The sequence below is a fragment of the Vulpes vulpes genome, chromosome 1 (assembly GCF_048418805.1).
Source record: "Vulpes vulpes isolate BD-2025 chromosome 1, VulVul3, whole genome shotgun sequence".
NCBI classification, from domain to species: domain Eukaryota; kingdom Metazoa; phylum Chordata; class Mammalia; order Carnivora; family Canidae; genus Vulpes; species Vulpes vulpes.
The window spans coordinates 54,261,076-54,273,303 of NC_132780.1; positions in this window are offsets into that span (position 1 = coordinate 54,261,076).

A 12,228-nucleotide genomic window follows, 5' to 3' on the forward strand; every position below is an offset into this window, starting at 1 on the left:
CCCAAGGTCCCGTCCCTGCGCCCCCTCCCCCCAGGATCCCGTCCCTGCACCCCCTCCCCCCAGGGTCCCGTCCCTGCACCCCCGCCCCCCAGGGTCCCGTCCCTGCACCCCCGCCCCCCAGGGTCCCGTCCCTGCGCCCCCGCCCCCAAGGTCCCGTCCCTGCACCCCCGCCCCCCAGGGTCCCGTCCCTGCGCCCCCGCCCCCAAGGTCCCGTCCCTGCGCCCCCGCCCCGACGGGGCTCCCTCCATAGCCCGCCCCGCGCCCCGCGACTGCGAAGTGGGGGAGCCGGCGGGGCGAGGCGTCGGTGCACGAGGAGAGCGTCCGGGCGGCCTGGCTGGCGCGGGGCGCGGGGCCGTCCCAGCCGCGGTGACCCCGGTGACCCCGGAGCCCCGATGGGCGGCCCCCAGACCTCCTCCGCCGGCCACCCCGGGGACCCGGGGGCCGCCCCACAGACGAAAGGACGGAAAACGCCCCTCGCCCCCCCGCGATGCGCGCGACAAGGTTAGGGCGCAGCGTTCCCCCCCAACCCCCACCCCCACCCCTGCCCCTGCTGCTTCCCGCGGCCTCCGCCAGCTCCTCCAACAGCTCCCGGGTTGGGCTGCGGGGCGCAGGGTCCCCACGGCCTGGCAGCCCTCGCCGCGTGGGGGCCCCGGGTCACCCGCGCAGTCCCATCCCGGGCGGGGGCGGGGGGCATCCACCCGCCAGCGCCTGCTGGGGCCGCGGCCTGCGCGCAGGGGAGCCACCCCGGATCCACCTGACCCGAATCCGAGTCGATGCGGCCCTTCAGCGCGCGGCTTTGTCCTCGGCTGCGTCTGCATGGACGTGAGCGGGTTGTGCCCACCATACCGCGGATCCCACCCTGAGGACCACCCCGTGGGGCGGGCCTCCTCTGCGTGGGGCGAACCCCTGAACCCCAGCCTCGCCCACGCGTTTACAACATGGGAACGCACCTTGTGTCCTATAAGTTACTGTTTCCCTTTTTTATTTCACATTTAAGCCATTATGTGGAGTTTTTAAAGACTGCATTGAAGGTAAATGATATTATCTATGAGTTTCCTTTCCATGAGATAAAGGAGGTGTTGTTCCCACCTGCACTGATGGGGAACAGCTGCTCAAGTGCTGCCCCTGTACACGGATATCCCTCAATATTTTCCATCTTCTAGAGTTCCAGTAATGTTAGTACTAACAAACTCTAGAATTGGTTTTTGTTTTTGTTTTGTTTTTTCTTTGTTGTGAAAATTGCAAAATGCAGTCTGGCCCAAGGTTGAGAATAAGACTGATCTCAGCTGTCAACTCTACTTGTGATTCAACAGGAAAAAAAAAAAAAAAACATAGTTCCTTAGCCAAAATTAAGATACAGAAGAATCACTAGTGTCAGAGCAATGTTTTTTCAACCAAGTTGAGGTACACAAAATAAATGAACCCATTTGATATTTTTAAAAAATGTAAACTCCCAGGGCAGGTGGGGGGCTCAATGAGTTAAGCTTTGGACTCTTGGTTTCAGTTCAGGTCATGACCTCTGTCTGGGTTGTGAGATCCAAGTGGGTGTTTGGCTCCCAGCTCAGCTTCCAGTTTGCTTGGGGTTCTCTCCCTCCCCTCCCTCTGCCTCTCTCCCCAACCCCATTCATGGTCTCTCTTTCTCTTTTTTTTTTTTTTCCTCTTTCTCAAATAAATAAATAAAATCATTAAAAAATAAAATCTTAATTTTTAAAAAAAATTTAATAATTTTTTAAGATTTTTTTTAAGATTTTATTTAGTTATTCATGAGAGACACACAGAGAGAGTGAGAGAGGCAGAGACACAGGCAGAGGAGGGAGCCCTCTCCATGCAGAGAGCCCAAGGTGGGACTCCATCCTGGTTCTCCTGAATCAGGCCCTGGGCCGAAGGCGGGACTAAACTGCTGAGACCCCCCGGGGCTGCCCATTCTTTTTTATTATTATTATTATTCATAAGAGACACGGAGAGGGAGGCAGAGACACAGGCAGAGGGAGAAGCAGGCTCCATGCGGGGAGCCCAATGCAGGACTCAGGACTCGATCTCAGGACCCCAGGGTCACAACCTGAGCCAAAGGCAGATGCTCAAACCCTGAGCCACCCAGGCACCCCTCCCCAAATTTTTTTAATGTGAACTCAACATTTGACAGTTACCCAGATTAACATACAGTCTGTTACTTGCCCGAAGTTTCTGCCGTTCTGCAGTAATTTTGCCAACCTCCCCGCCTTGACAGGTAGCCCGCCCTGCTATGACTGTAGATTATTTTAGCTTTTCCCAAATTTCATGTAAGTGGAATAAGAAAATAATGGTCTTTTCCTCTGTCAGCGCAGTATTTTGCAGGTCAGTAGTGCCTTCCTTGCCATTGCTCCAAACTGTCTATTACACGGACCGTCACAATTTGTTTGTACCTTCACCTGAAGTACAGTAGGATTGTTCCAGTCGGAGCTATTAAGAGTAAAGCTGCCATGAATATTTAAATACCGTGTTTAGAAGGACATGTGTTTACATTGCTTAATTCCTAAGAGTGACATTATTGGGCTGCTTGGTGGCTATGAAACTGATTACAATATGGTTCTACCGTTTTATTTCATCTCCTCTAGAGGTTGCACAGTGGTGTCTTACTGGCATTGCCATTTGCAGTTCTCTGATGACGCTGAAAATGCTTTGATGGCCTTATGGGGCATTTATATGATTTTTTTGTGTGAAATGTCTGCTCAGCTCTTCTGCTCATTTGTCATGTTATTGTTAAGTGGTAAGATTTAAGTTTATATTCTGGAGAAAAGTTCTTTGGGGGATCCCCGGGTGGCTCAGCGATTTAGCGCCTACCTTTTGCCCAGGGTGTGATCCTGGAGACCCGGGATCGAGTCCCACGTCGGGCTCCCTGCATGGAGCCTGATTCTCCCTCTGCCTGTGTCTCTGCCTCTCTCTCTGTCTGTGTTTGTCATGAATAAATAAATAAAATCTTAAAAAAAAAAAAAAGAAAAATTCTTTGTCCAATACACTTAATATGCTGCCTATTGTTCTCAGTCCTTGGTTTGAGTTTTCAATTTCTTGACTATTGTTGGAGGAGGTCATCAAGAGGACATGACTGCCAGGGGACCCGTGGGCTGGACTCAGGCAACCAGAGGCTCCTCACCTCCGGCCTTGTCTTTGGAATGTGGCTGCTCTCCCAGCACTAAGGCTGCCTCCAGGACACAGCCTTGAGATAGTGCTGTTGTTGAGAACACCTGGACAGTTTACGTGCCTGGACCTCAGAATGGCTGACCTCTAGACAAACTTTTATGATTCTGAGAGGTCGGTGTGGCGATATGCGGAAGGCCACCCAAGACTGGCCTCATATGTACCTTCCCTTGCTCATTAAACCTGACCACCTACCAGTCTTGGAGTCCTCTGCCTTTCTTCTCCCTTGACCTCTTTGTATGGGCAGCAGTTTGCAAACCAACAACTGCTTTCAAAGAACAGAATTGTTTAATTCGATGAAGTCCAATTTATGAGGATTTTTTTGCATTTATGCTTAATACTTTTTGCGTCCCATTTCAGAAATCTTGGCTCAGCCCCAAATTGTGAGCACTATTTCTTCTTTGAGATTCCATAATCTTAGTTACTACATTTGGGTTTACGATTTATTTCAGTAAATTTTGGTGTTTGCTATGAAGTAAAGCACTTTAGGTAAGAACTTTCTTTTTTTCATGCAGATACCCACCCATTCATTTCAGCACCACCTATGGAGAAAGACATTATTTCCCCATCTGATTACCTTGTCCCTTTTTTCAGAAGTTGACTATATGTGGGTCTATTTTAGACTCTAAATATACATATTTATCTCTTTAGTCTTTATTATTGTAACTTTATAGTAGCCTCAAACTTAGGTAGTGTAAACCCCGCAATTTTGTTTTGCAAAACAAAACTCTTGATTAATCTAGGTCCTTTACATTTCCATATACTTTTTTTTTGATCAGCTGATTAATTTCTACCCCCAAAAAATAGTGTAGTGGGGAGTTTTGGTTGAATCTATAGATTAATTTTGGGGGGACTGATATTTTAGCAATAATGAATCTTCCAATCCATTAATACAGCCTGTCTTCATTTATTTACATCTTTAATATTCTAAGCAGTTCTCTGTAGTGTTCACTGTATGTGTCTTCAACATACTTCCTAAAACTTGCCTCTGAGCGTTTTGTGTTTTGCTATTATAAACAGTATTATCCAATTTAATTTTTCATGCTAATAGTAAAACAAGTGATTTGGGTTATATACCTTGGATTCTGCAAAATTGTTAAAGTTACTTCACGTTGGGCAGCCCCAGTGGTGCAGTGGTTTGGCACAGCCTGGGGTGTGATCCTGGAGACCCGGGATCGAGTCCCACATCGGGCTCCCTGCATGGAGCCTGCTTCTCCCTCTGCCTGTATCTCTGCCTCTCTCTATTTATTCTCTATGAATAAATAAATAAAATCTTCAAAAAAATAAATAAATAAATAAAAATAAACTCTTTTTAAAAAAAATAAAGTTACTTCATGTAGCTGATAGGTAGATTCCTTAGTATAGTTCATGTATAGGATCATATTATCTACAAATATAGTGTCACTTCCTCAATTTCAATCTGTATGCTTCTTACATTTTTTTCTTGCCATATTGCATTGGATATGACTTCCAGGAAAAAGTTGAATAGCAGTGACAAAAACAGACATTTTTGCTTAGTGTCTGATCAGAGGGGAAATCAGTCATTCACTGACTATTATGATGATGTCTACATGTTTTCAATAGGTGCATATTTTCAAGTTTCAGGAAGTTCCCTCCTGTTGCTGAGAGTTTTCATAACAAAAGCATATTAAATTTGGGCAATGCTTTTTGTATATCTATTTAGATAAACTATTTCTTTAGTTAATATGGTGAATTATAGTGACTGATTTTTCAATGTTAATAAAACTAACAATCCTGGCATAAGCCCCAATTTGTCATGATATGGTATTCCTTTTATATATTTCTAGTTTATATTTGCTAATATTTAGTCAAGTGTCTTTACATCTATGAGGGATATTAGTCTATAGTAATTTTTCTCATCATATTTATATCTGGTTTTAGTACCAAAGTAATGCTGGCCTTATATAATTAGTTGGAATATGGTCCTTCTGAAAGAGTTTGCCTAGAATTTGTATAATTTGGGATCCCTGGGTGGCGCAGCAGTTTGGCGCCTGCCTTTGGCCCAGGGTGCCATCCTGGAGACCCCAGATCGAATCCCACATCAGGCTCCTGGTGCATGGAGCCTGCTTCTCCCTCTGCCTATGTCTCTGCCCCCCTCCCTCTCTGTGACTATCATAAATAAATTTAAAAAAATTTAGAATTTGTATAATTTTTCCCATAAATGTTTGACAGAACTCATTGTTGCAACCATCTGGGCCTATAGTTCTCTTTTGGGGGAAGATTTTTTTATTACAAAGTCAATGTTTTAAGTAGATATAGAATGATTCAGATTTTCTATCATATCGGCTTGGTAACTTGTAATTTTTAAGGAATTTATGTTATTTAAGTTGTCAAATTTGTTGGCATAAAGTTATTCATAATATTTCTTCATTATCCTTTTAATGTCTATACAATTGGCAGTGATGACACCTTTTTCCTGATATTGGTAATTTGTGTCTCCTTTATCTTTTTATATCAGGGTTTTTTATACATTTTTTTGTCTTCTATTTTTTCTTCTATTCATTCCATTCTATTCTTGTATTTATCTTTCTATATTTATTCATTTCCATTTGTCTATTTTTTGTTTTTATTGATTTATCCTTGTATCTTTAAATTTTTCTTCCTTGTTATTTTGAGTTTACTTCATTCTTATTTAAGTTTCTAATGGCAGAAACTTAAATCATTGATTATAGATATCTCTTTTCATACAATTTATGTAACTACTACAGCATCCCACAAATTTGGAGTTTAAAAAAATTAATGCAAAAATCCTTTTTTTGTGTCTGTCTTCTTATTTGACCTATGTGTTATTTTGAAGTGTGCTGTTGCTATGGTCTCAATGATTGTGTCTACCCAAGGTTCATGTTGAAATTCTAATGCCCAAAGTGATAGTATTAGAGGGTGGGGCCTTTGGGAGGCAATTAGGTCATGAGGATGAAGCATTATGAATGGGATTAGTACTCTGGTAAGAGATTCCAGAGAGCTCCCTTGCCCTCTTTGCTATGTAAGGGTAAAGCAAAAATAAAACCCCTATGAACCAGGAAGTGGGTTTTCATCAGGTGCTAAAAGTGCCAGCACTTGGATCTTGAATTTCTCAGTCTCAATAACTCTGAAAAATAAATTTCTATTCTTTATAAGCCACCTAGTCTATGGCATTTTGTTATAGCAGTTAAAATGGATTAAGACAGTTATTAATATCCAAATTTATCAGGTCTTACTAGGTGTCTTATTGTTATTATTTCTAATTTAATTCTTTTTTGGCCAGAGAATATACTTTGCAAGATTTTAAGATTTTTACATGTATTGAGACTTGCTTTTTATTCTAGCATATGATCTATCTTAATGAAAGTTCTATATTCAGTTGAAAATAATAGGGGATCCTTGGGTGGCTCAGCGGTTTAGCGCCTGCCTTTGGCCAAGGGCATGATCCTGGAGTCCCGGGATCAAGTCCCATGTCAGGCTCCCTACATGGAGCCTGCTTCTCCCTCTGCCTGTGTCTATTCTTCTCTCTCCCTCTCTCTGTGTATCTCATGAATAAATAAATATAATCTTAAAATAAAGAAAATAATGATATTCTGCTATTCTTAGATGGAATAGTCTGTAAAGGTTAATTAAGTGAAACTGGTTGCTAACATTGTTCTTTATACTTATTCATTAGGTGTTTATTTGTTCTGTCATTTACTAAGAGGTAAGTGTTGGAATCTCCAACTATAATTTTTGATATTTCTATTTTACCTTTCAGGTCTTATAATAGTTATCTATTACCTCATAACAATGTATCCCAACACTTAGAAGCTTAAAATACATTTAGTATTTTAAAGTTACTCTGAATCAGGAAATCATAACAATTTATTTGGATGGTTCTCTTCACTTGAGTGGGTCTCTTTTGAGGTTGTCAGCCAGACATTAGTTAGGACTATTGTTACCCACAGGGTATAAGGGGCTGGAAGACCCACTTCTAAAATGGCTGTCAGCTAGGACGCCTGGGTGGCTCAGTGATTGAGCATCTGTCTTCAGCTCAGGGTGTGACCCCGGGGTCCTGGGATTGAGTCCCACAATCGGCTCCCCACAGGAAGCATGCTTCTCCCTCACCTGTGTCTCTGCCTCTCTGTGTGTGTCTCTCATGAATAAATAAATAAAATCTTAAAAAAAAAAATGGTTGTCAACAAGATGCTTCAGCTCCTTGCCACATGTATTTCACCATAGGGCTGTTTACAATATGGCAGTTGGCTTACCCTAAAGCATGTTGTCTGAGAGAGACAGAGAGAGAGAGAGGAAGGAGGAATCTGTATTACCATTTATGACTTAGTTGCAGAAGTCACATACTATATCTTCTGACAAATTTTATTCATTAGAAGCTGGTTATTAAATATAGATCTTACCCAAGGGATGGACAATCACCTCTTCAAGGATAAAGTATCAAAAATGTGTGGGCATATTTTAAAACCACCCCTTTTAGAGTTCCTAGATCCAATTCCAATGTGAGTAGGGGTTCCCCCACGTACAACACCATGCAAAAATTCAGCTCAATTCAACTCAGTTCTGACACTATCAAAATGGAGATAGCATGAGATTCCAGGTTAAGGCTTTAGTCCTACAAGACTTCCTCCCAACCCCACTATCCCCCTTCAGATACCAGGTGCAAATGCCATGCTGTTACCTGTGCTTCTGATCTACTAGCCACAGATTGGAGGTTACAATGATCTGTTTAGATTACCTTCCTAGGGATCCCTGGGTGGCGCAGCGGTTTGGCGCCTGCCTTTGGCCCAGGGCGCAATCCGGGAGACCCTGGATCGAATCCCACGTCGGGCTCCCGGTGCATGGAGCCTGCTTCTTCCTCTGCCTGTGTCTCTGCCTCTCTCTCTCTCTGTGTGTGACTATCATAAATAAAAATTAAAAAAAAAAAAAAGATTACCTTCCTAAAGCAGGTCACAGAACTCAGGGAAACACATTTACCAGCTCATTAAAAGATATGATAAAGTATGTGAATCAACAGCCTGATAAAGAGATACATAGAGCAAGGTCCCAAACAAAAGAGCTTTTGTCTTCATGGAACTCAAAGCCTGGTTTAATGATGGCCTGTGGCATGTGTGAGTGCTCAGGTTCCCCAAGCATGTAAACTCTTCAAAAAAGTACCAAAAAGTTCTGCTATCAGTATATATGTATTAGTATTGTTAATGTCTTCTTTGAAATCTTATCTTCCATATTAAATGTCTATATCTATTAATATTTTTTCTTCTAAAATCATATTATTTTTCATATATCCATTCCATATTTCTGATAATTAAGATTTTCTTGACATGTTTTTTTTCCATTCTTTACATTTCAATCTGAGTCTTTATGTATAAAGGTTATATCTTATAGCCAACATATAACTGAATCTTGCTTCTTCATCTACACTGGTAGTTTCTGTCTTCTTTTTGAAATGTTTATAAATACACTGTCCAGTGCAGTAATCACTAGCCACATATAGCTGTTTAAATTTAAATAAATTAAAGTCAAATAAAATTAAAAATTCAGGTCTTCAGTCACTACATTTCAAGTATTCAAAAGCCACTATGGACAACATAGACTATATGTGGACAGGGGACACTTCTCTTGTAATTGAAAATTCTATCATTCAGTTCTGGTTTAGTCACTTTATACTTAGTAGGATTATTCATATAATTGGGTCAAATCTAGTTCTTTTCATATATCTTCTATTTCTTCCATCTGTTTTTTATTTTCTTCTTCTTTTTCGGCTTTATTTTTGAATAATCACTTTTTAGTATTGTATTTTTATCTGCACTAATATATATATATAACATATAATATTTATACATCTATGTACTGTATACATATACAGTGTTATAAATAGCATTATTATAAATCATCGCATGCATTATTATAAATAATATACACATATAAACATACATACATTGTACTCATATGCATATAATATGCAACTCTAATTTAGCATACCTTCACATTATATTACTTTATATGTAATGTTAGAATATTAAAATGGTATGGTTTCATTTTCTCCTTTTGCCCTTTTACTATTATTACATATTATTTTTCTATAGGTTATAATCCCCACGGTAGTTATTTTCTATAATAATAAATTATATTTTGGTGAGAAATTATCTTAGCTTTTGTTTGCTGAAGAATTTTTTACTTAGCCTTTATTCTTCATATAGAAATATAGCCTGACAGGTTGTTTTCCCCTGTAGCATCTTAAAGATGTTTCATTGTCTTCTGTATTGCATAATTCCTAATATGAAGTCTGTAGTTATTCTTATCTTTCTCCATTTCTATTCTGGCTGACTTTAAGAATATTACATACTGGGCAGCCCGGTGGCTCAGCGGTTTAGTGCCACCTTCAGCCTGGGTTGTGATCCTGCAGACCCAGGATCAAGTCCCACATCAGGCTCCCTACGGGGAGCCTGCTTCTCCCTCTGCCTGTATCTCTGCTTCTCTCTCTCATGCTCTGTGTCTCTCATGAATAAATAAATAAATAATATTTTTTAAAAAAGAATATTGCATACTGCTTACCATAACAGAATATGCAGAAGAGATTCTGATTTAAAAATCATTAAATGGTGGTGGCTGAAATCATTCCATAACCTACTGGATGGTCCACTGTGACATGAGACTTGCACACCCATATAGGTGATCATGCTTTCCAAATGCAACCAAAGCATGTGGAGTTTCAAGGCCATATATTACAGGGTTCTATTTTAGAAGCGTGTGTACTATATAAATGTATCCTTTTTAAAATAAAATCATCTCTTTTTAGTCATGACTTCTTATTAAATTATTTAACCCCCCCCTCCAAAAATATTATTGGGTAATCCCTCATTTCCATAAATTTTATTATATGCCTTCATAAAGATTTATTTGATATTTATTTTGCTGAAGGATCATTGAGCTTCCTGGACCTGTGAAATTAGAGTTTTCTTAAAATTGGGGAAAATTTAATTAATTTCTTCAACAGTCTTATGTCTCTCCTCTACTTTCGTCATATATATTTTTAAAAAATGATTTTTTCTCTCTTTGCTTCAGTCTGTTTCTTTTCTTAACTGTAACTGTGTGTCTTGTTCATTGGGCTACTTTAACAAATTACTATAGACTAGGTGACTTGTAAATAACAGAAATTTATTTCTCACAGTTCCGGAGTCTGGGAAGTCTAATACCAAGTTTCTGACAAGTTCAGTGTCTTGTGAGAGTCTAATTCCTGGTTCACAGGCTACTTGGCAGACAGGCAAAAAGAATAAAAGAAAAAAAACCTCTTTGGAGTCTCTTTTTTAAGGGCACTAATCTCATTGATGAGGACTCTACCCTTATGACCTAATCACCTCCCAAGGCACCACCTCCCAATACTACCACATTAAGGATCAGATTTCATCACACAAATTTGGGGGGAATATAAATTCAGCCTATAACACTATAAGTATTTTTTTTCTTCTGTAGCATCTAATCTGTTTTCAAACCCATCCGTCCATTTGTTATGTTTTATATTTAATTTTTTCAGGCTAGAAATTCTATTAGTTTTAATTTTATGGTTTCCTTTTCTCCTTGTGTCCAACTTTAACTCTTTGAAAATATTTACAATGGATGTTTTAAAGTTCATATCTGCTTATTCTGATATCTCTGTTGTTTCAATCTCTGTTGGTTTTTTTTCTGATAATGGGTCATATTTTTTCTGTTTGTGTTGTGTACTAATTATTGATCAATTATTAAAGTGATGAAGTCTTACAAATTTTATGCCGTTGAGTATCTGGACTTTGTTATCTTCCTTTGAAGAATAGTGTCTTTTGTTTTGTGGATAAATCACTTCTTGACATTTTGGCTAAGATCAAGTGTTTTGTAGATTAACATGATCTTTTCAGTGTTAGTTTTAAAGCTTTGCTAGGGTAACACTAAAGTAGACTTTACTCTAGGTTTAGTTTAGCTTTCCATGACTCCTCTTGGGTCTGTATTGAATTATAGAACTATTAAATAATATCTCTTCACTATGGCTGGTTAGAAATGATGTGTCTCCCAGTCTTGAAAGTTCAATTTCAACTCCTTCATAATTCTGTGCATGCTTTTCAACTTTTGCATGAGAAGTTTTCTAGTTAGTCAAAAACATAGGGGGACCCCCACATAGACTCCTGGAGCTTTATCTCTCAAAATTACCCTCCTTCAGTATTCTGCTTCACAAATTTAGGTTGCCTCCCCAAACACTGATCTCTATCTAGCAGTTCAGTAAAACTTCTGGGCTTAGCTTAGGTCTTCCTCTCCCTGTGCTATAGTCTGAGAGACAGTCTCCAGAGAGACAGCTGCATCAGTCACTGGAAACATCAAATGTGTTCTCCTTTCTCAGAGTGTATAGATATGTATCATCTATCATCTAATATCTTAAACCAATATTTTTATATGTTCTATATAATCAACATTCTAGTTGCTTCTATATAGTAAACTTAGTGCTTATTAGTCCCTCATGGCTATCAGTAAAAGTCTCAAAGTTATAATTTCAAATGATAAAAAAAGACTAGATACATATATAATGACAATTTGTCCTGATGATTTAATAAATGTAATGAGCTAGAACAATTTTGAGCATCATAGCCTGAGACTATTCTATTACACTTCATATTAATCATATGGCCTTTAAAATACATCACAGTTTTTACAGTTTTTAAATTTTTTCAAATTATATTTTAATAGCTCCTCACAAGCTGTACTTTAAGAAAATATGACAAAACCAAAAACAGAAAAAAAATAGTGTGGTTAACCAAATTAATCTCTTTATTAAACTATAAAATTAGATCTGATTATTTATATTATTGAACTTATAAGTAATGGGTAAGCTTAGCACTATTTATGGACAAACTAGGGACTTATTTACCAAAATGCATCCTCTAAGTTATTAATCACAAAGTACTGGATTAGCAATAAAAGTGGGAACATTTTATACTAGAAAGCAGCATTAAAGGTCACAAAATTAGAGTTGATTAGCACTGAAGGAAATTTTCTATTCCACCAAAGAAAGGGTATCTTGACTATCTGTTATAAAAAACTGACTTAAAA